The sequence below is a fragment of the Enoplosus armatus genome, chromosome 11 (assembly GCF_043641665.1).
Source record: "Enoplosus armatus isolate fEnoArm2 chromosome 11, fEnoArm2.hap1, whole genome shotgun sequence".
Taxonomy (NCBI): Eukaryota; Metazoa; Chordata; class Actinopteri; order Centrarchiformes; family Enoplosidae; genus Enoplosus; species Enoplosus armatus.
In genome coordinates, this window is record NC_092190.1 from 19,899,576 (window position 1) to 19,926,882 (window position 27,307).

Genomic DNA, 27,307 nt, shown 5'->3' on the forward strand with positions numbered 1-27,307 from the left:
AGATAGTAGTTGTGGCTGAATGTTCCTAAACTCAAACCGATGTATTCACTACTGCTAAATTAGCAGTCCTATAGAGACTAGGCTAGTGCTAATGTTGCCTGTGTTTCTTCTCTCTCTTCTGTCTTGTGACCGAGTAAAACAGAAGATAGAGAAGAAACACAAGGTGAGTCATAGCAACTCACAGCTGACTTATGTAACAAATCTTACACTGTATTAACAACAACCAACCAAAGCTCTTGTGCATACAGTGCGCAGATGCTCCAGTTTCATTGCTGACTTCTTCTTAATCTTTTGTTTGCGCAACTTTGCTGCATTTAGCTCACATCAAGCCATGCAACTGGAAAACGATGATGGAAAGTTATTTCTAGATGCTGGTAGATGCCGTATTATGTTAGTAAATGTAACAAGACTGTGTCAAGGACATTTCTCATGTTTTGGTATTTTGCATTCACAGTATCCTTCCAAGGTAAAAAAGTCTGTTTTATCTCCATTACATCAATGCTGGGGCTTGTGGGCCAGATACAGCTTTGATATATTAGTGATAATATGAAGAGCAGAAGTGAGGAGTTGCGATTTTAGTGGAATAGTGTATTGAATTTTCAGTAGGTATAACATGATTCAGCTTCTGGCCGAAGCTGGGTGGTGTTTGAATGTATGATTTATAAGAATGTACTGAGTTGTGCAATTGGTATGGAAACAGCACTGATCTACAGTATTTAGACATTTAGGGCTAGCCTGATATAACCTGAGCTGTGTGCACTGTATGCTTAGATATGTGAGAATAATAAGCTTGTTTTCTAACGTGGAAAGCCATATATGCATAATAACACACAGGCACATGTTGCATGGCAAAATATGTACATTGAAGCTAACTTCCTAACTGAGGAAGGTGACTCCTCTTCAAAAAATCCTTATGGCAGCTCAGAGAGGTGTAGAGCACCTTGGTGGATGTCTTGAATACAGATGATAGATGCGCACACACACACACACACACACACACACACACACACACACATATCCACAGGACATCGGAGGATGTAATAGATGAACAGTTTTCTTTTTCCAACCAAGTTTCCCATATGCCCAAGCAGATACCATATGGTCTGCAAGACTCAGCCTGCTAGGCTTTTTTTTAAAGGGACAAGCCAACTTCTTTTCAGCCTGGAAGTGCTCTGTTAGAGGATGAAGTTCAAGCTTGAAATATCTAATTATAATAATTTGAGCAGGATTCATAGAGTTTTACATTTTGTTCTGAGGCTTTCAGAATATAAAATATCTGTTTGTCACTGTTGAAGGGCAGTGGTTGGTTGGTTGGTTGGTTGGGCAATGTGAGACAAGCAACTTGATTTGTAATTTATTTAGAAGCCTGTGACTCAGGCTCAGTCCATGCTAAACCTTGCCAGTGTCACTTCCCATTTTTTGTTTATAGCCCTCCGTCCTTGTGCCTGCAATAGTGGAATCACTGTCACTAATGTGATTGGACAATGGGGCAACATCTGCTCCCTTTTCCCATGTCCCTGTGGATGTCTTGGCTGTTCACTGCCACTCTGTTTTAAGTGCTGTTTTGTTGTGGTTTTGCTGTGGTTGGCGCTGGTTAGAGTCAAGTTGCCCGGGGCAGGGTCAGGAGGGTGTTGGCCAGCGGTCTCTGCTTATGCCGTGGCGATCCGTGACGTTCTACCGTCTGCCTGCAGAGATTCTTGGCCTTGTTTCTTTTCATTGCTGCATGTGTTGAATGTGCGACATCTCCTCAGAAAACTCGTATTTCAGCTCCTTTTTTAGAAATCCTCCACCCTGTGTGTGACACTGGTCAAGCCCTATTTCAGCACTACAGTTAAAAGGAGACTGGGTACAGAGGATTTCCTGCAGGATCACTCTAAACCAGACTCACATTAATGAATTAAATATTTTTTGATGGCGTACTTGAGGGAAGAAATCCAACAACCTCAAATATCTCTTAAATATATATTTGTATGATATTTAGCTATTATTTCATGTTTATTTCAAGAAATGAACATAGTTAATTTATACTGTATGAACTAGTCCAGAATACTTCATGTATACACATCACATGTATATTAATCATCTAATTTTCTTTCCTGCAGTTGCGGTGTGTGGCATCTGTGGACTGCAAAGGATTGGCAAATGAAACAGCATTCCCGTTGACTACTCAGTGGAGCGGTGAGTCCAGAACTGTGAGGTTTCAGGCATTTAGCTGGCACTCATACACACAGTGACTTACAGGTTGCAGCAGCGGGATTCCTAGATGACCAACATTTCAGACAAATCATACGGTGGATGTATGTCTGGGAGTATGATCAAGCAAGAGAGAAGTATAAGAGAACAAAACAAATTCAGTGCGCAAGTTGCAGTGTGCTGGCTACATGACTCCTTCAACCCTGGAGTCACTCCAGTGACCGATGCCACATTAGGAGTAACGTTACCAGGTTCACATTCAGTACGAGGCAGAGTTCGTGAACAGTGTTGTAACTCATACATACGTGCCCCTGATGCCAACTCGCATCACCCCGAGTGTTCACCTTTAAGTGAATATATGCAGCTTTTGCTCTCTTTTTCTTCCTTTGCTCTTTGAAGACTTTGAGGAGTACAATCCATATCTGTGCTCCAGTGTGGCTATTTTTAGAATGGCTCAAATATCAGGGGATCCTGGACTCTTCCTCCCTCTCCTTTTGTCTCTCTTTGCCTGTCTCCTCCACTTACCCCCATTCGATTAGATCTCGAAACCCTTGCTCTGTTGTGTAAGGATGATTAATTAAAGGGCATGGAAATACATTTATGTACTGTACACACAGTATGTACCCATGTCCCTTTCATCTTCATCTTGAGCGAATGAGTCACCACAACACGAAGGGACAGTTTACTCATCACTAGGAGTACTACTCGGCCTGTGAAAGTGGTTGTATAATATCCTCTGTGGCTCTAGAGGAGCTTTCTAAAGTCTAAAGACAATAACGCTGATGATGTCATAGTGATGTCATCAGGTTTATCTTAGCTTGGGCTTGAGATAAAATACTTTTTTCTGAAAAAGGAACAAAACTATCCAACTTTCAGTGCTTGAGACTTTAGATTGAAGATATGTGTGTTTAAAGTGTGGGATCGAGTGTTTTCTCAGCTTGAGCTAGAGACTAAAAGTCAGGATGTGTTGGCCTCTTTTGCATCAATTTTGACCATTCTTTTTCAGTTTTGTCCCGTCAACTTTATGGAGGCACAATACTTAATCCCTCGCCCTCACACTTTAAGTGACATGGAGCAGTTATTGTTCGCGGACAGCCAGGGAGAGCTCAGGCACTGGCGGTGTTATTGACAAGAGGAGACATTTAACGCCCTCCTTGCACTCCTCTTAAATAGTCTCCATTTTCCTGCTGGGCGCTAGGGGGAAGGAACTGTCAGGTAGAGAAGGAGGGCCGCCTTGAGAAGATTCTGATCCCCACAGGCTGCTACACGGGGGCCGTGCCCAGTGACGCTCAGGTAATGGCACCATGCTGTCTGTGTTAGGACTTTTTTATTTTTTATTTCTCCCAGTGCAAAGGTGGAGAAAAAGTATACAAAGGCATAAAACAATGTTGTCAGCTCTGCCTGTCTCTGTATCATACCGGCTCGCTCATCGTCCAATCCTGTGAAGCACACACTCTCAGGTAGCATGACCAGCATTAGCTTCTGTATCAGCCCCAAATACACACACACACACACACACACACACACACACACACATTCTGCATTTGTAAGCACATATTTGTTTGCTTACATCATCTAACTGCCAAACAGTCATGCGAGCCAAACCTGCTGTTGATTTCCATTAGTTATAATGCTGAATTTTTAGCCGATGTCCTGTCCTGTGTGTGTGCTGACATTTGTGTGTGTTTATGGCAACAACATTCCTGTAGCTTGCGTGGTTAGAAACACAACCCGTGGCACCCTGCCCTCCTGCTTCCACCTCCCCTCCATTATTGTAATGAATATTTAGTGCAGTGTTGGCAAGAGAGCCAACGCTCATCCAGCCACATCCAGTGTGCTGTGTTGCTTCTGGGTAGCAGAAGAAGACGGGGCATTTGACAAGCTTGTGGCACTCCAGTTGTATGTTTTTATATACAATTCAGTGAGTTGCTAACGTCATAGTGGTTTAGATTTGTTTTTTGTGGCTTTTATTGCAATGCCAGAGCACAAGGTGTATAAAGAAAAGGAAGAGTATTTCACGTTTTTGTTTGGAGAGAATTTTGCCGTTCGTGTGCCAGCTAGAAGAACCTGGAGAGGAAAACTGAGAAAAGGCTTTCCAATCCACTGTAAAGCAGCTGTTGATAATATACGCATCCCTAAAAACGTTTTGCTTGGTGTCACTGTTTCCGGTTGTATTGATGGCTGCGATACATCACATGTTACAGTGCCAGGTCCTCACTGTGTGATGGAGGATGAGATGTGTGTGCAATAATAACACACCTTTTTTAATAATTGTTTTCTTGTTGCTGCAACAAAGGTGACAGCCTCAGAGGATTTAACCCTCATGCCACCAGGAACTAGGCCAGTCATATTTCATCGGTGTCAGGAGCACATGTTTGTGCGTCCAAGCAGTGCACCAATGAAATGAAATGGGAACTGCTGGAAGGGTGACCTTTGGCCCTACAGCTGGGGCTTATAATTCAGGCTTGTGTGCCGTGGTGTCACGCTGTCACAAAAAGAGCTGCGTCATGTGCAAAGCTGAGAGAAGGTCTGCTGTGTCAGAATCACGATTTGAGTTTACTCTGCCATCCACTGCTTATCGCTTCCCTGTCTGAAGACACACACATTGACTCAAACACACACAAAGACATGGAAGCACATGACACACACTGTGTTTACTGTATGCGTAGCTACATAAATTATGAACCTATCGCAGAGGTTTTCTGCTTAATCAGCAGTAACCAGGGCAGTATAACCAGTATAATGTCAGTCTCTCGCTTTAATTCAAGCACGTCAAGCCGAGGCACGTTAAAATACTGCACCAGAGAAATCCTCCGCTTATATATTGAATGCCTCGGCTGACTCTCTGGACAGTGATGTGGAGGATCTGTTGGAATTTTGATAGCAGACCTGCTTGGCTGACCTCCATTAGTGAAGGACCATTAAAACTGATCCCCACACTGCTTAGGATTCTGTTACTGAAACATTTATTGTGCCCCCTCAAATGATTCAAGGAATTCAATCATTTTCACAAAGAAATGATATCGCCCTCTGCTTCTGCCAATAAAGTCCCAAAGTTTTCACAAGACACTGTTGGCCCCCCTCAGACAAAATCGCACTTGTTTTTGTTTACATTTTGACAAATGTGCACCATTAAAGGTACTGTATGTTGAATTAGCCATTAGAAGTTCCTGTTTGCAATGTACCCATGGATGGGCAACTGTCACTGGATTACTGGATTGTAACCAAAGAACAACCTAAAGGCTTTATGAATCTAAAAATGACTAAAATTGACTGAGTTATGACTCCGAGAAGGGGCACAATCTTTGATGCAAATTGGGGCAAGCAGGCGCTGAGGGTTTTAAAGTACCTTAATTCCTCCCTGAGCTGTGTGTACTCTGATAACTAACTTCCTGTTATTTCCAGAACACCGGCATGCACATGTCCCTTTCATGTCCCCCGCGCAGTATGTCTCACATCTCTCCCTCCACACCATGAATGCCTTAATTTGGCCTCTGTTTAAAAGTTCCTATTAACATCTATCCCCTTTTCTCACATTCTCATCCTCATAAATCACTTCCCTCTAATGTTGCTTTTGGAAAGCTGCTGATTTTGACTCTTTTCTGTTGAAAATCAACATCAGCATTCAAAGATATCTTAAATTAAATTTTGCCTTTTGTTTTAATAGAATTATGTTACTGTATTTTGGCTTCTCTCTCTTCAGATGCTCCAACACCATATGTTGTGTATGATCTAGTAGCCGCATTGCTTCACAACACTGCATCACACTGATTAGCATGTATTTATGTGAAAAATCCATCTGTAGAGTACCCGAGTTCTGTCACACTCTGCACCCACACTCTGTTGATCTGTTTCTCACTCTCTCACAGTTCTTTTTTACCCTCGCTAGCTGTCATACAATCGCACATGCACACTTGTTTCCATCCATCTGACTGCGTCCAGTAGACGGATGGATCCGGTATCAAAGCACACCACATTTGTTTTGGAACCTGGAAGAGGAAGCGGTGACCAGATGCGAAAACAGTGTAGTCATTGAGGCAAAGCCGTAACAGAGGCTGCTATCACTGATGGGGTAGATTCGACCCAGCAGAGTCAGTCTGCTTACTGTCTCAGTGACATCTGTTTTACACTTTACAAACTACAGATGGCACTTGGTGCATCTGGAGCAGTGATTAAACTTCATATTACCACAATGGCAGGGTTGTGTTTACGTATCTTTCATCACATCACTTCTGTGTACTTCTTGGATAAACGATGGCCCGAGGTATTATTATTTGGCACTGACATGTTGTGTACATAGTCAGCATGAGTATGATTATACATTTGTGGTGTTTTGATTATGTGACTAGCAGAGTGTCCAATAGAGCCTGACTGATACTGGATTCATAGGCCCATACCAATGCCAATATTTTCCATAGAAAGTGCCCAATGTACATTTTCTAGCTTGAACACAGAACATTGTTGTGCATGGGGCTGTAATAAGAAAGTTACCCGTTATATAAAGAGTTTGTAGGGTGGTTGTTTTTTTTTTTATCACCTTTCCAAAACCACATCTGCAGTAAAAGCACTTGCAGAAGTGAGTTTATACTATATTGTGAGCAAACCTTCAGCATGCCTCACTAACTCATCCTCAAAGCCTTTTTCCCTTGTACAAGTGAAACGTACTGTTTGTAAAAGAGATACAATAAAGAACAACCTCTTTTGATTTTACATCAGCTGGTGAGGATGCTGACTGACTACGTGGGACGTGTAGCTTTAGCTTCAGTCTTTTAGCATGATGACATGTATGCAAGACATTTCAGCCAGAGACAGCGTTTTCAGCCAACTCACAACCAACCCAAGAATCCTGCTGTCGCCTGTCTGAAATCAAGGACCCATGACCCATGTTGGCGTGGTGAATCTGCCACCATGATCACTGTAAACAGCGTATGTGCAGGGTGAGAACGGAAAGCTTGACAGTGGTAGCAACAGTGGTTAGGGGGGCGGGGCTTAGAAAATAGTCAATGGTGAACAAGAGAGGGACATTTCACAGTAGCCTGGGTTGGCAAAATACACGGATTAGCTAAACTCAGACGGTAACGAAGCTGTTAGGTCTCCTCGCTTATTAGCAAAGAGCAGTGTACACAACACTCAGCTAGCGGCTTTGCATTTTTAGCTCTCACTGGTTAACATGACAAACATGGCTGTCAGCTGTCGCTAAGTAACGTTAATCCATGAATAAGGTGATAACAGGCCAAAATAACACTTGTTGTCGGGTTTGTGTGCTCCATGCAAGTCGCTGTCTGTACACTGCCAAAGATTGTTTATGTGATAAAATAAGCAACGCTGTGTACAACTGCGAGTGTTTCTGTAGTTTCAACAAGTAAGAAAGAGTGATTCGTCTTCTCTCTAGCGGATTGTGTTTCGTCAGTTTCAGGAGGCGCATTCTTGACACCCAATCCACACTTCAATTACACACAGGTGCACAGATAAAACAGCACCGTGCTACTTATGGAAGAACCCCACATTAATAAAAATCCATCACGCAGGTCTGCATTAGTTATCCGCCGTTACAGGCATTATTGTCAGGGGATGAATTCATGTCTAGACAAAAGGCTGTCCTCAGTCAGCCACACACAGAACACAGAGCTGCACACACACGTTTAAAAATAGTGCACTGAAATTCATATATAGTCAGTGAATAATAGCCTCTTAACTAACGCAGACCATATAACAAAGAGAGAAATATCTCATTACCTTCCTACAGATAAAACAGACCATTTCAGTCAGGCTCATCACTGTCAGATTGGCATCAACTCTAGTTTAGCCTTATGTGTAAAAAAAATAGATTAATAAGGATATTCATTTGAATTTAGTGTTTGCCCCCACTTGACACTGTGTCCTGTAATCTAATATAAACTCTAGACACGACATAATGTAAGAAAGAAACAGACAAGCTACTGGAGAAGCTTGCATTGCACGTCACTTAAAATACAAACTTAGAACAGCAGCTCTTTTTTTGATTCAGTGTGTTTTTCTTTTATATCAACTTTTGCATTACCAGAAATATGTAGTTAATTATCATTTTTTGTGTCTCTGACTAAACAAGCAACATAGAGAGGAATAAAAGTATGACTGAAATAGTTTGTTGATTTCACTGGGAACTCTGGTTGTTGAAGCAAATGAAAACTCCAGTTTTCCAGTTGACAGTGAACACAAAGCCCAGCCAGACATTGGTAGACGACTACATAGTATTCTCTGTAGTCACTGTGGCACTTTAGCCATCCATTCCTCCCATGTTGCGTTCAGTTCTAACAATACAAACATTGTTGAATTAATAAAAGCAATTTAGCAGCCACAAAGGCCTGCAGACAACAGAGACAGCTTTATTTACACACATGCTTGTACTTTGCCCCTCTAATCAACCACCGTACCGAGTCGAATCAGATTGTTTTGGTCTAAATCAATTTTCCTTACAACCTCACCGCTGTCGCCACCATTACTGAGACCCCCTTAAAGCCTAGCAGGACAGAAAGGCTGTGATTTGATCTTCCTCACCTTGATCAGATTACACACTGGAATTAGTATAATTACAGCTGTCGCTGATTAATGGGCAAGCTATAATTAGCACTCTGGATATAGGGAGACTAAGTGTGTGTGTGTGTGTGTGTGATGAAGAAAGAATGGTTGTGCATTTGTTTATGTGTGTGTGTGTGTGTGTGTGTGTGTGTGTACAACTTGGTACATGTTCATGTGTGTGTGTAATAGTGTTTAACACTAATAGAGAAGAAGTAAGTTAATTGCGTTTTAAAGTGAAATTGGCTCAGGCCTAAAAATTAATGATTCTCAACTCATTATCAGTAAGCTGTATCAGAGAATCAGTGTGTTAACATCAGAAGAAACAGAGTGGTGTACACACCAGAGTGAAAGAGCTGGGGAATTAACTTTCCTCAAACGATACACAGCGGAGTGTAACTCACACAGACGTTTCGGTGTGCAATTATTTCATTGTTAACCTTAGTAACCTACCTACTGAATCAGTCATCATTCACTACAATCAGCTGTGCACATGGAGATTGCTGTCTCTGGCAGATCTCTACATGTTGAACCTCAATTAAACTTCTATAGACGATGTTTTTTTTTATTGAGCATTCAGAGTACTCTGCATAACACATAGACTCATTATATGAGCATTAAAACGCAATTTAAAAATATAGAAATAAATAGAAGGAAGTTCAAAAGTAAGGTGGATTATGGTGAGTGCTGGTGAGATTCAGTCAAATGTATAGAATTTAGCTTTAAAGTAGGGGTGTAACGATTCACCAATACAAATCAGAATCTGGCTTTGACGTTAAAGATGGATCGATCTAAATGTAGCACCAACCGGTCGATGGTCCAATTCTGAAGTTACAAATCAGTTGACTGAAGCTTTGATGGTAATTCTGCGCAGCGTCTAGACTCTCGTAAAAGGTCAAAGGTAAACGCGAGACTCTCTTGTCATGAGAGGAAAGTTGGCATACTGTTGCTTGCGAGGTAAAAACAAAACATGTCCGACACAGTTTACAGTGCACCACCAAATCTAAAGTTTGGAAGACATTTGGATTTGATAAGAACTAAGGAAAAGTCTGGCCATTTTTAAGGTCAGTAGAAGTGATTAAATCAGATTGCATCGTATCGCACCAAATCGTTCTGTATTAAAATGTATCGTCCCTGAATCGTATTGTTGCCCGTGTATCTAGATATGTGATATATATGTACCTCTACTTTTAACGTTGTCAGGCTGGGAAATCTTCAAGAAGTTATCTTCAGCTACGTGGTGCATAAAAACTAAATGCTGCGTCTCCATGTTGACTTTGGACTCTGGGAACAGTTAGCAGAAAGCTGACCTGTGGGGTTCATATGGTAAAAACACAGTCAGAGATATAGTTTGGTCGGAGACATTTGTTGACATGCAGTATTATTTTAAACTCTAGTCTATGAAAGCAGTGCAGAAACTTGACAACTGGTGTGATGTGTTTAGTTTCTCTTTTTCCTTTTTAGGACCCAAGCAGCTGGGGAGACCTGAGAAATAGTCCAACCAGCTGGAAATACAAGCAGGGACAAGTTCTTATATGTCACCCTTGTGATTGGTATGTTTTCAAGATGATAGTCAACACACTTTGGGATCTGAGGAACTATAGTGTAGCAGGTGACAGAGCCAGGTAAATGTGTGTGTCATCTGCATAATTACAATTGGTGATTTTAAAAATCACTCCCAGAGAAGCAATAATATTAATAAATACATTATAACACATTATAAAATAATCTAAATTTACACTGTTACACATATTATAAAGCAGAAACAAAACAGCCCCCAAAGACCAATAGTGTACTAAGTAAAACAAAAGTACACCAGAGGAATTTGACTGAAATTGACTTGTGTACTAAAAACCTACTATATTCTTTCCTTGTAAATTAGTTGTAGTAAAATGGTTAGTGGGGTATCTGGGTACTAACTTGTATTGACATGAAGGGAAAAAGTTCTTTCTTTTTTTTGTTACTTTTGCAATTGCATTCTCTCGAGTGACCAACTTGTTTGCATCTTTTTATCCATCTCTAACCTGAAGAGTGGTCATGTGACAGTATAATGATACCCCAATATACCTTATTACAGGATTACACCCTAACCCTAGTCATGTAGTTACAGTATAGAGCAGCTGGAATATAAATTCTGTCCTAATTGGGTTTTAGAAAGCATTTTGCAACCACAGATGATGACAGATTCTGAGATTTTTATTTTCCACTTAAATGAATTGCTGAGTACAGGGGGTTCTCAGGGGGGGCCTCACTGAGGGAGCAGTCGATACCAACAAGATGGATACTATGGAGCTGCTCTCAGAGCAGCAGAGGAAGGGGAGAAAGGGAGTGATAAGCGATTGAAAAGCAGGATTTAAAATATTAATAGAGATGGAGTGTATATCAGACATTGTGCATGCATGAGCTATTTGTGTGCACTCCTGGTTCAACAGGCTTAGCACCCCCTACCGCCACGCAGCAAACCTCTCAGTCAGTGAGCAAGGGTAGCCAAGCAGAATGGAAGAGCAGGCAAATGGACAGCGTGGCTAAAATAGATTACTCAGATGCTGGAGCTACCTTGGTGGAAGGGCCCCTTATCTAAACTTCTCTATGACACATCAGAAATCGACCCATCCCTCTGTATGTACTCTTTATTATAGCTTAATGAAATATAAGATAACACATTTTGTGTTTTACCACTACTGCAATTTTGATTATTGACTTGTAGCAGCTTGTCAAGACACTGTTAATTGTACAACAGCAACATAAATGCATAAATGATTATAAAAGCCTCTGTTTTAAAAATCTGACAGTGCATGAAGCTGTACCTGGGAGTATATAAGGTATGGAGTTTTCATACAAGCTAACTTTGATTATTAATCAGCAAAGTTATATACAGAAGAGTTCAAACAAACTAATTACAGTATCCCCATATGAGCGCTCTCAGCTGACTACTTACTTCTTGGTCTTTTATTCAACACATTATTGATGCAGCATGTTTTGGATGATGTTCACCCTCTTACAGTGATGTTAAAGCATTAGTCTGCTTCATGGAATCAGCTCCAGCTAATGCTTGTGCTAGCTTAAGCATAGAAAACGTGCCTGTGACAATTGCAATTACAGGATAATGGTAAAATGTAGCGTAACAGTACGAGTAGAGAAGAATCATAAAGCCCCAAACTGACTTCAGCAATGTCAGTTACAAAGCAAAGTCTATATATAAGTTTGCTAGCATTAGCTAACTTTAGCCACCATAAGCTAGTGGTCATTCCAGACCAAGTAACACTTTAGCTGCAAAACCCCTCAGTATACCGTCATGAGAAATTATGTATTTTATTACATATGACTTTAACTTTTATTTTGTGAGAGGAAGAATGTATTACTTACATCAAAAAACGACATAGTCTCACTCGAAGTACATAGTAAATAGTAAATAATACAAAATGATAATCAAAATGAAAACACTTATTTTTCAGATTTAAGCACTTTAGATTTAGATTGGCAGGGAAAACCCCCAACCTAACACCATGGCAGATTGTTCTCCGTAGGTGATATTAAAACATACAGCGCCTTAAACCACATGATTCACTGTCCCCCACTGTCATCCTCTCCCCGTCTCTCACACAGACACACACTACCTACTGCAGGGCTGCTAGTGTTGGTTGGAAAACGGTTTCTCCAGTGCAATTTATTTACTTTGCCCAGTTGTCTGTGGGACACTTTTGAAATAATCTGTATTTCATTTTTTGAGAAGAAAGAAAACAAACAGATCAAATGGGACTACTGTACTATAAATGTACTGTTTCTTTCATCTATCTGAGATTGATGACTTTGAATCTGTCCATTGTCATGTCTGCTGAAAATAAAGAATCATGAAGTTTTACAAAGGGATATAGTGTGTAAATTCACCTTTAGGCTTGCAGTGTAATATGCTATATATGGTGTCCCTTGAATAGTGTTTGTAACTTTAAAAACTAAAACAGAATAATCAGTCTTACTGAAACGATCAATGCTTGGATAAAAACAAGCACAGATGTGTTACAGGTAAGAAAACCTTATAGAAGTTCAACAGATCCATCTGTAGTCATTTCTAAAGATCAGTTTGTTGTTGCAGGGGTCTGCGTAGGGAGTGTTACTTGGGTGTGTATTTTATTGGATCCATTCAGTGAACATTTGTGATCTGTAGTGATGTTGTTTTCTCCCTGCAGCAGTGAGCACTTTTGACATGACTGCGTCATGGCATGAGTTTGCCGTCACATATTTCTGAAATGATCTCCATTATATAAGAACTGAAATGAGTGGAATATCTACACCAAATCGACATGCTGCTACACAGATGCACACACATATTTCCAAATGCTCCAGCTGGTTGGCTTGCTCTGTACTATGAGCCAGACTGCTGGTACAAGACGGCTATCAATATGTCAAGTCTAGAGATGCAAAGTTCATTATTTTAGGATTAATGTGGATAGCAGAACGAGTAGGTGAGCTCAGTGGTGATGAGAGCCTCAGTTTTCACATTTTTGACTGTCTGTGTTGTATTGATGGTGGCGTATTCTTCTTTTGATTGCTGTTACCACAACAAGCTAACGTGAATTAAAGCACCCCATGTACACAGGTGTATTGTGTTGTCCTCAGTGGGGTTGTGACAACAAAAAAAAACATGTAGTTGGGCGTCGACATTTCAGCGCACACACAACACGGCAGCTCCTTGACAGTGTGGCCGCGTTGGTGTTGAGCCTCATGCTGTTCGCCCATTCTGCCATAGCGAGGTTTATTCAAGCCTGTGAAGTTTGCCGATAAAATTAGCACAGCAAATTAGCACTGATGAGTCACTCATTATCAGCTTCGTATATGTTGGCAGGAGACGAGTTGTTGTGGGCTGATTTGCTTGTTCAGGTTTTCTATTTACAAGAAAGCCGATGCTGTAAACAAAGAAAATGTATGTGTGAAATGTCAGTTTGTTTTCATGATGAACAGAAGGTTTGTGGTCATGATTGTTTTTTTTTTTTTTTTTGTTTTTTTTACAGTTTTTAACATGCATTTGCCGATGTGCTGTAAAGCAACATCAGGATACTGACAAAACTGGAGAAAAATGTTTTTCAGCTACTGCTAAGGTTAAAGACAATTTCACTTTCCAAGACATAGTACAGCTGAGCAGCTCTGAATTAAGAAAATATAGCCAGCTTTACTGTTGTGGTTTCCCACAGTGTTTTGTGTTGTGTCCATGGAGACAGGAGTGTCATTCTGAAATTGCTGTTGCATGAAGGTTTGGACAGGATTTCAAACAGCAGCAGCACTTTGCAGGCATGCTGCATCTACAAAGTGTCACTGAAATAGAGGCAAACGCAGTAGAACAACTATTCTGTTACTCAAAGCAGCTCTGCTCACTTTGCTGGCTCCGTCACTGTTCACTGAAACCGCCTACTGCAGTTTATTTGTTTGAGTCGCTCCGCACTTGCAGTGCTGCACATTAGGAGAATGTTCAAGGTTTGTTTTAACATGGCACAGATTTGACAAGCCCAATGGGCAAAAGATCAAGATGAGTCAGGCTTTATGTAGCTGTTACAGCTCCATTAAAAAATGCTTGATCAGCCCTAATATTGATAATGCAGACTGACTGAAGATGGCCCTTATGAAAACATTACCACTTTTATCCAGATTTCAAACACCTTTAGGAATCGCCTACTTTCTTAACTAACTTTCTTTTTCTGCTAGAGATGTCTAACGTCTCTGCCAAGAGAGAAAGACAGAGCATGCCCGCCTTACTTTGCCACTGTAGTTTTTTTTTTTGCTCTCTTTAAAACATATGTACAGTACTGTACTATGTGTGGTGCTGTCGTTGAATGCCAAGCCATGTGTGACCGCCCAGTCAATATATGAAAAATTGATGCGGTAGAACGACAATGTCTTGAATGTTGCATGCAGGAAATGACAGAAAATTGCTGACATGTTTTAGTGCATTTCTAAGCAGTCAGATGACATTATGTGCCGTTGGCTGACTGTTGATGTAAACATGATCATAATACATATATAGCAGGCGGAGTTGATCTTGTGTCTTTGGCTTTGCAAAGCCCTCACTGGGAAGGTTTTTGTGGACAGACTGCGTTCCTCCTGTCTTTCAGTGGAGGGAATCACCCCTCTGCTCCCTCCAAACGCTGTGGATATGACTGCATCTCCTCTCTTGTTCTCTCCCTCCTGACCCCATTTCGGTATCTCCCCCAGGCCAGTGCTGGTGTGTTTTTGTCTGAGCGTTGCTGTGTGCGATATAGAGTGAACATCATTACCTCAGTGTCTGTTTGGGTGAAAGAGGAATGAATCGGGAGAGGTAGAAAACGAGTTAGTATCAACACCCTGGAGTAAGCCATTATCAATAAGGCTAAAGCTATGCTACGGATGGGTGCCATCAAAGGCCCTGGGTGAGCAGGAACAAGAAGCACAACAACAAAAAACAGCCTTGGCAGCCCATGACCTCATTGTCTGTTCATGTCAAAAATGCTGCTGCCAACAGTCTGTTAGCCTCTGCTTGCTTTATGCCTCTGCCCACCTTTTTAGATGTTAGTTTGTCCCATTATGTCATTTCATTTTAACTCTGCCACGCACTCCTCTCTCTCTCACCCTATTGCAATTACAAGCACCATTCGTGTGTGGTGATATCAACGGTGTATCATGCCCACTCTTCTGGCCTGAGGACATTAATGCTGCAAATCATACCTTGTTCAGCTGGTCAGCATTTTAACTACACTTTGTTTTTTTTCTTTCCCTCTGTGTCTCTTTTTCTATTGTGTCATAATTGCAGTGTGAGTGTGACCCATTCCCATGTTAGGAAACTAGTTATATAAACATGGCCTTGGGCATTTTAGCACACCAGTGCCGGCCTGTGACTATCCCTACACAGTGTATAGTGTGAACACATAGTGCAACCTCTATGTCAGTTTTCATTTGGGATTTAGAGTACAAGTTAATGAGTGAGTGCACACAAAACAAAAAAAAAAACATTAATGTAAGAGTGAATATTGCTTCACACAGATCTTCTGCAGCCTCTGTAAGTGGCTTATTTGAAACATAAAGCCTGTTAGTGCTTTACGAGTGAACCAGTGCCCGGAACAAAGCTTTCTTTTTTGCCTCGGTAACGGTGAATCTGACCATCACACAAAAATGTGACCCAGAAGGTCGAGGCTAGCTAAAAAAGAAATATACGTGTGTGTGTGTGTGTGTGTGTGTGTGTGTGTGTGTGTCAGGAGAGAACAGAACATTGTGTCATTGAAGTCCACTTAAGTTCAATGACAGCAAATTTACCCATAATGCTTTGTTACACATCAGAGAGCGTCTCTCAGGGCTCCAAATTACCTCTCACATCTGCTGCTGCTCTGTGCCAGGAATACCCCGACACCACACACACACACACACACACACACACACGCATGCACGCACACACATAAATGAGCACCAAAAGCCAAGAGATGGCCTCTTTGAATTGATTAGACTGTCATAAGTGAAGTGATGATGTGCTTAAACAGAGATGATGGAGGATGTATCTCTAACTGATTGTTCTGTCAATCCGGTGAACCTGGCTTGCATGGAAATTGGGCTGAAATCACTGCGTATTTCATTGGAATCTGACAAATATGCAGTATAATTTTACAGTACAGAAACTCATAAACACCTAAGTGAAATGATTAGATATGAATAACCAGAAGAAGGTAGCATGATATGAAATACCAGGCCAGATGTCTTTGTACCAAAGCAGACTAGAGAGAAGAAGGAGGCCAAGGGTTGAGCATAGGTGAGTCCAGAAACTTACTTTGGTGCTGTTCAGGAGGCAGTTTGCAGTTTCGCTCTGAAGTTCTAATGTGTTTTTTCCTGTCGGTGGTGAAGCGTCCATGCCCGACAAAAGAATTTGGAGCAAATGTGGCGAATCTCCAGAGACACTGTTAAGAAGGGCGAACTTCGCCATTGCAGCTCTAATGTAGCTTTTAAGGTGAAATTTGCAGGTTTCAAACCAATTGCTGTTTGTATTGAGCAAGCTCCACCGAAGAAAATGATGGATCGGGTTTCAGTGTGGATTTGTTGAGGAGATGTCAAGAAACACATCAGGAAACATTGTGGTAGTTCATGTTTTTTCAAAGCAGTCGATCCTTTTGATGACAGCGGTGGTACCTGGACTTCTTCTGTAAGGTCCCTTTTTTGTGGATAATATTCAGTGTCTCCAATGTCCCAACACATTAACACACACACATATATCTTTTGCTGCAACCTGCTGCATAGAATAAATTTGCAATATTGCCCAAAATGAACATAAAGCTGAACATTTTGTATAAATAATTTTACCAAAAGACGACAAAACACGCCAAATAGTAAAAAGAATAATACCTCAGCACGCCTTTCCTGAAGTCCACTATATCCACAGTTTTAGTATTTCATATAGTATTTCACATCAATGAACAATTTCACTGTCAGGATGTCCCACAGCGTATAATAACGAACATCTTCGCCTGAATAAAGACCAGTCAGAAGAAATGATCACATTTTTTGAAACGTTGACCTTCAGGGAGAAAGATGTAGGCCTCACGCAGCAAAGCGAAATGAGTAAAATGTTAACGCTGTCGTCTAATAACTGAATTGATTAGTTTTATAATCACTGCCTGAACTGAATTTAGCCTCAACATGTTTACTTGTCTTTGTACGGAGCAGTGTGGTTGCCTCATTTTTTCTTTAGCTTAGTCCTTTCACAGCGTCGCTATACTGTAGTGCCAAACACAGCATCCATATTACAGGTACCCTGCAGAGTTTCTGATCACTAGTAGCATTATGGAGAAATGTTTTTACCAGTGGGTCCCTGTCTTGATGGCAGGTGGCTGATGCGATACACATTCCTGCTGCAGGTTTTAACCTATTCCGCTTATTGACAGTTGGTGGTGGCAACACTCAAAGAAACATAGTAACGCAGCAACAAAGGCAGGGGAGAAGACTGCAAGCTAGAAGACATAGATGTTAACGATTTAAAATGTGCCAAAAATCAGCTTTGCAAATGTTTTATGGTGAAGGAAATGCATTGTTTGATCTCAATGATAGACACAATACCTTTTGGTGAGTAACAGCAGAGTATAAACATATCTTCACAGGGCACCTTTAAGGTTTTTTTGTTTTTGTTTTCACTTTTTCCAACGTAGTGGTGGTGCATGTCCCCTGAAATCTCTGGTAACATCGTCTCCTAACGACATACAGTACTGTTGTGTCATTTATATCAGTGTGCGCTTTGCTTGGTCATTGAACCTACCAGATGCTGCAAGTCTCAATTTCAAGTGTTCTGTTGAGCCACTGCTTTCAAGTCCCACTCTTTCATAGTAAACAGACAGAAGCAAAAGGGTCACAAGAATAAGAATGCACTGCACAGTTTTACAGTTTGTTCTTCCTTTCTCTCGCTGCGTCAACAAAGCACTCAATTTTACATCTGCATTTGCTCTTGTAGTGCCATTTCCATGCTATACTAAGCTCTCTGCCTTTCTCATTGTCTTCACTGTTTGTCTGCCCCCTCATTCTCTCTATTTCTGTCTCTGGTTTACCTTGAATGACCCAATGGGCAAATGACATTGAAGCCCTCCTGAGTCAGCGTGTTTGTATCATATTGAATCATCAGTACTGCGGTCCACAGCATAGCTTTCCATCAAAGCAGATGAAAATGCCTTACAGTTATTAATTAACGAGTGAGGCAGTTTCCTTGAGCTCTTTTAAAGTGTCAGAAGTACAGCAAGCTGAATAAAACAATCAAGTATAACAGACAACAATAGTTAATAAGGGAATATTACATCACAGGCAAAATCACTAGGGAGGAAGTCAATAAATAAAACAAAAGAATACCTGGATAATAAAACTTGAATATTGTCTCTCAGCAGTTTTTTTTAAGGGTACTTTAAAACTGACCATGAGAGTCGCGGTACTGGCAGAAATCTCTTTGGTCCTTCCATCAGAGGCATGTTCGTTACCAAACTAAAATAGTAACCCTTATGTAACCATGGCCTTTGCCTGGTGAAAAGAGATGTCAAATGCAGTTCTGCAGCGTAATGGCTTCAAATCTTTCTCAGAGTACAACCTCTAAACAAACAGAGAACAGCAATTGAGAGCAAAAAAAAAAGAGGACATTCTAGTCTGCAATGGTCTTGTTTATTTATAAAAACATTATCCACTGAGTAAGAGATGAAGAGAGACTGAGTATGACGTGGAAGGGGGGGTTACATTTTTAATTCCGAGAGAACTTGTTCTCGGTTTGAATAATGTGGATAATTAGATGAAGGGTGGCACAGTACTGACATCATGGTATAATTCTTTCCCCCTGAAAGTTCTGACAGTGATTCATTAGCACGTCGTGTATTTTAGTAGAGATTCTGCAGAACTCCTAGTTTGAAGGCCCTTTTGCCTCTAAAAGAAATCCTGCAGACTTCTGTGTTTTTATGGGAATTGCAGTTTCAATTTTTAGAAGTTCCAAGGCTACAGGCAGTCACACAGTCAGCAAAAAAAAATAAATCAACAGACACGTAGACAGACAGAAAGCAGCTAGATAGCAAATCAGGCCAGCTTTGTTCACTGGTCCATAGTAGAGCAGGCCTAAGGTAGCTATGGCAAGATAGTAATCACAGCTCATGCATTTATCAATTAAGGACTTCACTTAGGATACAATTACACACTCAAACCTGAGAGCCGCCTGGTGCGACCGTAGTCTGCTGCTGCAGCCAACATTCAATCACTTAAGGCTTACACACACAGCACTAAAAGGAAACAACCGTGTTTGCGTCGGCGTGTGTCAGGCAAACAGACGAAGGCTTTAAAAAAGAGAGGAAAAAACAACGAGTGGAAAATGAAGAAGTGGGGGGTGGGAGGCTGGCAGAGGGACGGAGGCCCGAGCGCCACAGGCACATCTGCCCCTGCCTCACTTCCCCCTCGGTGGTTTTCTGGCCTGGCACATTGACACCAACAGCAACGCGCCAGGAGGCTGTCGATTCTTTCTGTTGCTTTCCCAAGACCTCTCTTTCAGGGTTGTGATTGTTGATCCTATATAAAAAGGATATACAGTGTTTCCCACAGGTTGACATTTACTTGTGGTGGTGGTGGATGGCGCTGCGTGTGAGGCGGATTCGGGCAGGTTCAGTAATAACTACCCATAGTCCAACTACCCTCATAAGTTAAAATAAGATGTGCAACGTTAACATTAACACATTAAATAGGACAAGACATTCTTTTTTAGGCATCCAATACTCAGGGTGTAATGATACACAACATTCACGGTTTGTTATGTTAAAAAAAACCCAACCATGTCATTTATTTTGAAAAATGTAAACATAAACAGCTCATTGGCCGTACTTATTGTAACAGTTGATGCAGTAAAATACTGACATATTGTCAAGAAAAAAAAAATAACACAAATGTCAATAATGCTCCATCTAAGACCTGTTGACAGGTGGTGCAACATCCTGGGTTAAACTCGCGCTGCAGTGCTCAGCGGGACTGAAGTCCACTGGTTTGTGGGCATTATGAAATGACAATGGCTCGTCTTGATTGGGAAAAAAAATGGTATTCAGATTTTATCTACCTGTGCGGGTCGCCCAAGTAGAGCCTATGTGTGGGAACCACTGATATACTTCAGATCGAGTTCCCCTGATTTTTAGTTTTGCTTCCTTGTTCTGCTTCACATTAACTCAAGGGAACTATCCAGCGCCCAAACGAGCAGTGTTGGGCAGACTTACTGGAGCAGTTGGGAGTTAAGTAGGCCTTACTCAGCGGCATGGCTGTAATCCGGGGAGGGGAGACTTGAGTTGTTGTTGCTGCATTGACCCGGCTACTAAAACTGTCTGGTGGCTTTGCCGTATTGCCACGGATCTCGCTTCATTTATTCCCCGGAGTGTAAGAAGGGAAACTGAAAAAAAACAAAAAACATTGCACTGGACTTGAGCTCTCAATTCTTTGGAGCTACATTTATCTGACTCAATTTGTCCGGGATTACCTGATGAAGGCCGCGATTGTAATAAAAGATTATCTTGTTAGTGTTTGAATGCATTTTTTTTCCCCCATTTCAGCACCTTCATCCTGCACCTGGCGTATCACTGGCTGGTTATACAGAGCAGTCCAGTCAGTTTTTCCAGTCTCACCTGGAAATGCTCCTTTTAATTGATTTCACAGACGAACTAAGATGTGGCATGTTACAAGGTGAAGCACATGAAAGAAGCTGTAAAATGTCTTAAGAGCATTTATTGGGTTTGGAAATTGAATCACCTGGACTTGTGTCTGAAGTGTTGGTGTGTACACGCATGCATTTGCGGGTCCTCCAGGGACAGACCTTACTGATAGAGGCTTCCCACAAATGGTTCTCATTTTACCAGGTGTAAGCTTTAGCCTACTTCACTGGATACCCTGATGTTATGTTGTAACATCTCATACGCTCACAGTGTACGACACACACACAGAAATGTGTACACAACATGTCGTGGCCTACTTTTCCACTACCTCTGTTGTAATCCTATCTGCAACCACTGAATAGAAGAGGTGTGGGAAAGTCTGGACTGACATTGTACGACAGAAAGACAAGAAGTTTGGAGTAGCTCTGCAGGCTGCTTATTGCCTCCATCTTGGAAGAAGCCCATTAACTCCACATTCCTGTTCAATGAGAATGAACCCAGTGTCGGAGGAACATGTCCCTGTATGCAAACATACATAAACACACAAATACGCAGTCTCAAATTCCCCCATAATTACAGTTACAGGACTCATTCTCAAGCATTTTGCCCTTATGCAGACATGCACACACATACAAAGCCCTCCCTTTCACTCCCAGATAACATAATGAGGGCTCAGGTGGCCGTGCTGGCTGCTTGCTCTGGGCGGTGGCAATGCAGATGTTACCTGGTGGCACTACGCTTTCCTCTGTGTGTGTGTTTGCAGGCCAGCTGTGGTGGCCAGCTGCCCATTTCACCAAGGTCTTGGCAACTCCCCAGATGGTTGACCCATATAGACGCAGCAAGAGAGGAAGAGGAGCACACACACGCACACACACACGCTGATACACTTACACCTGCGTGGGCACCCCTCCCACAGAGATGCTTGTGTAGTCCCATCAGAGCAGGTGAGGGAGGAAAGTGAGAGTTTTTATGGCTTATTTTTGGGATGACCTCAAACTTTCCTGATGCAGCAAAGTTTCATCAGAGTGTGGCTCTGTGTTGTTAAAAGGTGCACTACGCTGAAGTAACCGGAAAATTATGAGTTTGTTCAGCGACTTTCGAGTCTTGCTACAGTTTGCATATTGCATGAAGTCCAGAACATATGCAGTGTTAGACAGTAATGGTTGCCTAGTCTTTTGGAAAAGGGCTGGACTCTAGGAAAATGTAACACTTTGGAGTGAAGGTGATAAAGGCTGAACCACCTGACCGTCATTTCCATTCGCTGCCTCCTGCTTTCACGATTGGGCCTTAATCAGTAAGACCCACTGCTGAGACAGGTTCAATGCAGAAGTGTCAGCAGTAGCAGTTTAATAATGAAAAAGGTCGTTATCATGTTTAGTCCTCCCCAAGCTGTAATAGTCAGTCAACATGAGGAATAATTACTCCTGATGGGCAAGTAAACAACAGAATTCATGGACTGAGTGGGAACAAGAGGAAGTAGCATGGGATGAGGCAGAAGGAAGACAATATTTCTCACACATCATTGTCATGCATTATAGTTTTATTTCTTTGTGAAGTTAAAACCGTGATGTGAAAATGTCGACATGGCTCAGCCCTGCTGTTCCCCTCTGCCGTGGTGTACATATTGGCCTAAGGAACGCATACTGCCATAGCATTGATTTTCCCCATGGAAAATAGCTAAGCTAAAAGTGTGTCAAGTTGAAATGAAATGTGAAGCAATAGTCCATCAGCATCAATAGCCCACTGTGACTGTATGACTCTTTTGTACATTGTCCTCGCCAGAGAAACAGCAGCTGTTCAGACTGTAAAAATGACCTGTTTTCCAGACACGCGAGCTCCTGTCGTGCTGCTCGGCTTCATCAGTGGAAAACGGCAACAATCGTGGATGAGATCAGTCCAGCTGTACAGGTTGTTCTAATGTAACGCACAAAAATAGCAACTCTTAAATTGCCATATTTCTTTAATCTGCGAGAAAAACATTGAGTTAACTGCTCCCAGCAACCACTGTGTCGAATGAAAATGACCACTGATTGGTTCTGATTGGATCATCGTTGAGATGTCAGCAATTACTTTGGTCAGTGCAGTGTTATCACAACCAATAAAACTGTTGGCCGGAACAACAAATATACAAAGCATATTCATAAAAACTGTACTTTTCCTTTTACCATAAGGGTTGCCAATCAGAAAGCACTCTTATAAGTCATATGGGTCATTTTTAAAGGCAATGTCAAATAGGGCTACTATCAAGGTATATGTAATTTTACATCACGGTAACGGTATATATCACGATACGGGAAATTAAGAAATGGTTTAAAATAACCACACCTCCTCTGCCCAATCCTAATGTCAAACAACCTATTTTGCCCTTTAAGTAAGAGTAACGCTGCTAAATGACAGCCATACTGAGGGTGAGCCAAAGTCTGCTGCAGTCCCGAACCTGTCACGACCTCCCCACTGTTGTCCTCCATGTAGTCCAATAACAAATGACCCCACAGAGCTTTTTCAACTGGTTAGAGACTCAAATATCCTTTTAATCCAGTGGATAATATCTGCTCACCTTGACTTTCCTTTGTGTATTCAGAGGTATTTTTCTGCAATCACATGTGTGTCTGTGTCTGTGTCTGTGTCTGTGTCTGTGTGTGTGTGTGTGAGTGCAGTCATTATCCTCAATGTCACACCGCATTGCAGTGCAGTAAAAACCTTTTGAGTAAGTGTGTGTGTGTGTGTGTGTGTAATGTAGTCAATTCAACAGTTTCAGGGCAGACTTCCATAGGCTTGTATTCCACCATCTGATGGCAGTACTGAAATTTAAAGTGAGCTGATTATTGAGTTGAGATTTTTTTTTTTAGCATCTTTAAACGCATTTTATCGTCCTATCAGTCTACCCCAGTCTTATTTCTCTGTCCATCTCGCTCCACCTCAGTACATCTGTCCTTGCCTTGTTAATTAAATACCTTTCCTCGTCCTTTTCCCTTCTGCGACCAGATCTATTTCTTTCCCCGTGACCTCAAGTGTTCCTCCTCTTCTCTGTAACACAGGAAATGGAAGCTTGTGCCGTCAACAAGGGCATGCAGCGTGGATAGGAAGATAAATTGGCTGAGAAAAGAGACTCATTCGTCATAGGAAAAAATGCTGACATCTGCGTCGTAACATGTAATAAAGAGAGGGAGGACTATTAAAGGTGAGGAGAAATGTACCGCGGCTCAGCATGACGGGAAGCAGGATGGAAATTCTGTTGTAGATTATGAGCAGCTATCTTGTGTGTTGTGTGAGCTTTTGTGTTTGAGGGGGCATACAGTGTTGCAGGGAGACTGCCAGCACACTCAATTTACCATTAAGACGTCCTCGAGCATCCTTGAAAGAAAACACTGCTCATTGTCAGTTGCTCTGAATTACAATGTCAGGTAATTTATGTTGACATCTCCTGGCCCGAGTGTGTGTCGTGTTCACACTCTTAACTGTCTCAGTGTTTTCTCACTGAACCTGTGATCTGATAAACAGCAAGAAAGTTTTTTTTTTTTTTTTTTTCACTAAATTGATGAGAATGTTCCACAGTCACATCCAGAGCCGTGTAGCCCACCTGCAACTGGAACGGCAAAGTTGGATTTTGTCAGTGTTGCCATGACAACGGGCGAACCTTGTAGGATTTCCCCGGGATTGTTGTCAAAATGTTGCTTGCAGCAGCTCGGATGAGCCAGAGTTGACACGAGGAACAACCTGACAACTGCGAAACAAAATCAGAATAGCTCAGCTCGATTGGTATTCAGGGGAGCCCCTCAGGTTGTTCGTCAAATCTCAAAGGAAACTGGAGCAGCATAGGAGTTATAGGGGACTCGATGCCTTTTGTTAAGGGTACTTATGGGGACATCCATGTCAGTTTATATTCATATGAAATGTAGTTTATGAGTTTATCACTTCATTAAGACCTGCGGTGTGAACCCAGACTGTGTGGCTGCGGCCTTTATCCCACCCGTGCTTTGTTACAGCTTGTTGGCTTTGCCCGTCAGGTGTATGTCGTGCCAGAGGGGCTAACACAGAGGCGGCCATTGTTCTCCCCATGCTTGCGTTGATTGCACAAGCATATACGTACACACACACACACACACACCGCTGCTGGTAGAGCCCCAGCCAAAAACCCAAAGCCACAAGCAGTGGAGCGGATCTGTCCCAGGCGGAGAGCTTGAGGCTGGTTAAGGAGGTGGACCACACCCAGCAGTGGGAGCTGATGGTCAGCTTGGGAGCTAAAGGGAACTCCCATAGGAAGAATTAAGTCATTCCTATTTACAGGCCCTCTTATTTAGAACAGAAGCAGGCTCCTGTTTAGAGAGACTAACAGTAGAATAGCAGCTGGTAAATGATGTGAAATAAGCAACAGGGTTTCTCAGATAATTTGGATATTTAGATTTTTGGAAGCTAGTACAAGTCACAAGATTATTTTGGCAGTCTGGTGGTCTGGTGTGTGTTTAGCTTTGTGGTTATTCTCTCAGTGTTTTTAGAGAAGACAACCTGCTTCTTGTTTGGCCTCACTCTCAGTGACAGTGAATGCTGTTCACATCCTCACAATGACACCACGTCTGGCAAATGGCCTATGGATAGTCTGTGCTCACATTACTGGCAGAAGAACCTCACACAAGTTTTTATTTATTTATTTATTCTTTGGAGTTTTCCGCTGTTTTGCCCCCAGACACTATCCCTCACTGGCTTCCCACTCAGCCTATTGTGTTTGATGGAGCGGGCAGCCAAGCTGGTAGCATCTCTGTCGGGATTGAACACAGTTCTCTGTGATGCTAAACCTTGAAATGTATAATCTTAAATTTAGCAAAGCAGTGCAGCTTCTAGAGACCATGCCATGCGTTACACCTGACACGACCAAAATGGTTTTGCAACACATTTAGAGCAAACAGGACCAGAAATACGTAGCCACTTCCCTTGCATTGTGAATTCCACCCATCACCTAAATGCTTACAGCACTGAGATGTGCATGGACTTCCCAGGATTCTTCAATTCGGTATTACAGAATCCCTTAAAATGGTGCACAAAATTCTGAATACAGTAGTACAATAGCGCAGGGAAACCACAGAACAACCTGTGTAGGTATCACATTTTTGCTTTTTTGTCAAATAGTACAGGCTGGCAAAAAAATACAAAATGTCCCCAACAGACAGTTCATTTCTGCTAACTCACAGTTATTACATTGGGCATGTGGGTTGGTTGTTGGCTTGTTACTTCTCACTGCCAGCGAACAGTGTGACTTTTTTAGAGCGCTGGCAGCCGCTCTAAAAACCCTGTTGTCATCTAAGCGTGTACAGTATGTGATGAGAGTGCTTCATCTGATGCATTCTCAGCACCTTCTGCTCTGGCTTGTGCCTATTTAACTCAATTTTGTCATTATTTTCACGCTTGCACAAATTCACCCGTAGTTGACCACTACTGTCACTGTAAAGAAGGCAAAGCTGTACTTTGCTCTAGGTTCAAAGATAGAGCAGCAATAACACATGTGATCAGTTACAGCAGTATACTTGAAAATGACATCAAAATATGAAAGCAAATGAAAAACATTCACTGCTCTGTGTGCACACTGCATAATAATGATTATGTTGTAGCAGTGCTGCCCTCTGCTGGACAAGTCTAAGTAGAACAAAAACACTGCCACACAGTGCGTGGTGATCCACGTCCAGCTTCTCTCTCCCTTGAATTTTTATGCGCACACACGCAATCAATCATAGCACAATCACACACACACACACACACACACACACACACACACACACTCATGTAATTAAATGGTGAATTAATTAAAATTGTGTCCTGATGTATGTGTGAGAAAATGAGGTCAGAGGGAGGGGTAGCGTTTAATGGCTATCAGGACCCTGGCTAGCCTGTGTATTTGTGTGTGTGTGTGTGTGTGTGTGTGTGTGCGTGTGTGTGTGTAGCGATTACCGAGCCATTGGCCTAATTTTTGGCTGAAGACCGGGAGTGGAAGTTTACAGTCACGCACTCCTTATCACATGCAGTTGACTGACTTTGTGTCTCTCTTTCATAATCAGCCTCTCTGAATTTCATTTTTTGTCCTGCCCGTCAAATGGCCTTTTACTCCTCTGGGGCCGTATTACAGAAACATCTTATCTTAAGTCTAAAGTGAAGATATGAAGAGTCTAAGATAGGATTTTTCCCAATGTGGTATTACAGAAGCAAATGCTAACTAACCTTAGGCATCTCATCTTATCTTACTTCGTCCTATCTTATTTCAGGTTAGGAAATCCTAAATCCAGCATCGCTTATCAACATTTATGTCTGTTACCTAGCAACCAACATTACTTTTCTCATCGTGCTGAGCTTAACAACTTTGTAACCGTTGTTTTTTCTCATTGACACATACTGAAACATACAAAAAATACAGCAAAAACAAT

General features: G+C 41.8%; 1 protein-coding gene across 2 annotated transcripts in view; it reads left to right on the forward strand.

The window, feature by feature from the left end:
* The window catches only part of adarb1b (adenosine deaminase RNA specific B1b), a 102,189-nt gene that overhangs the window by 35,781 nt on the left and 39,101 nt on the right, over positions 1–27,307 (forward strand). Inside the window, exon 2 of one of the 2 annotated variants that reach the window (XM_070914100.1) lies at positions 2,103–2,178. The gene's annotated coding sequence lies outside the window, so the exon portion shown is untranslated. Of the gene's footprint in view, positions 1–2,102; positions 2,179–27,307 lie in introns of those variants that run through there. The other variant, XM_070914101.1, reaches the window with a different exon arrangement.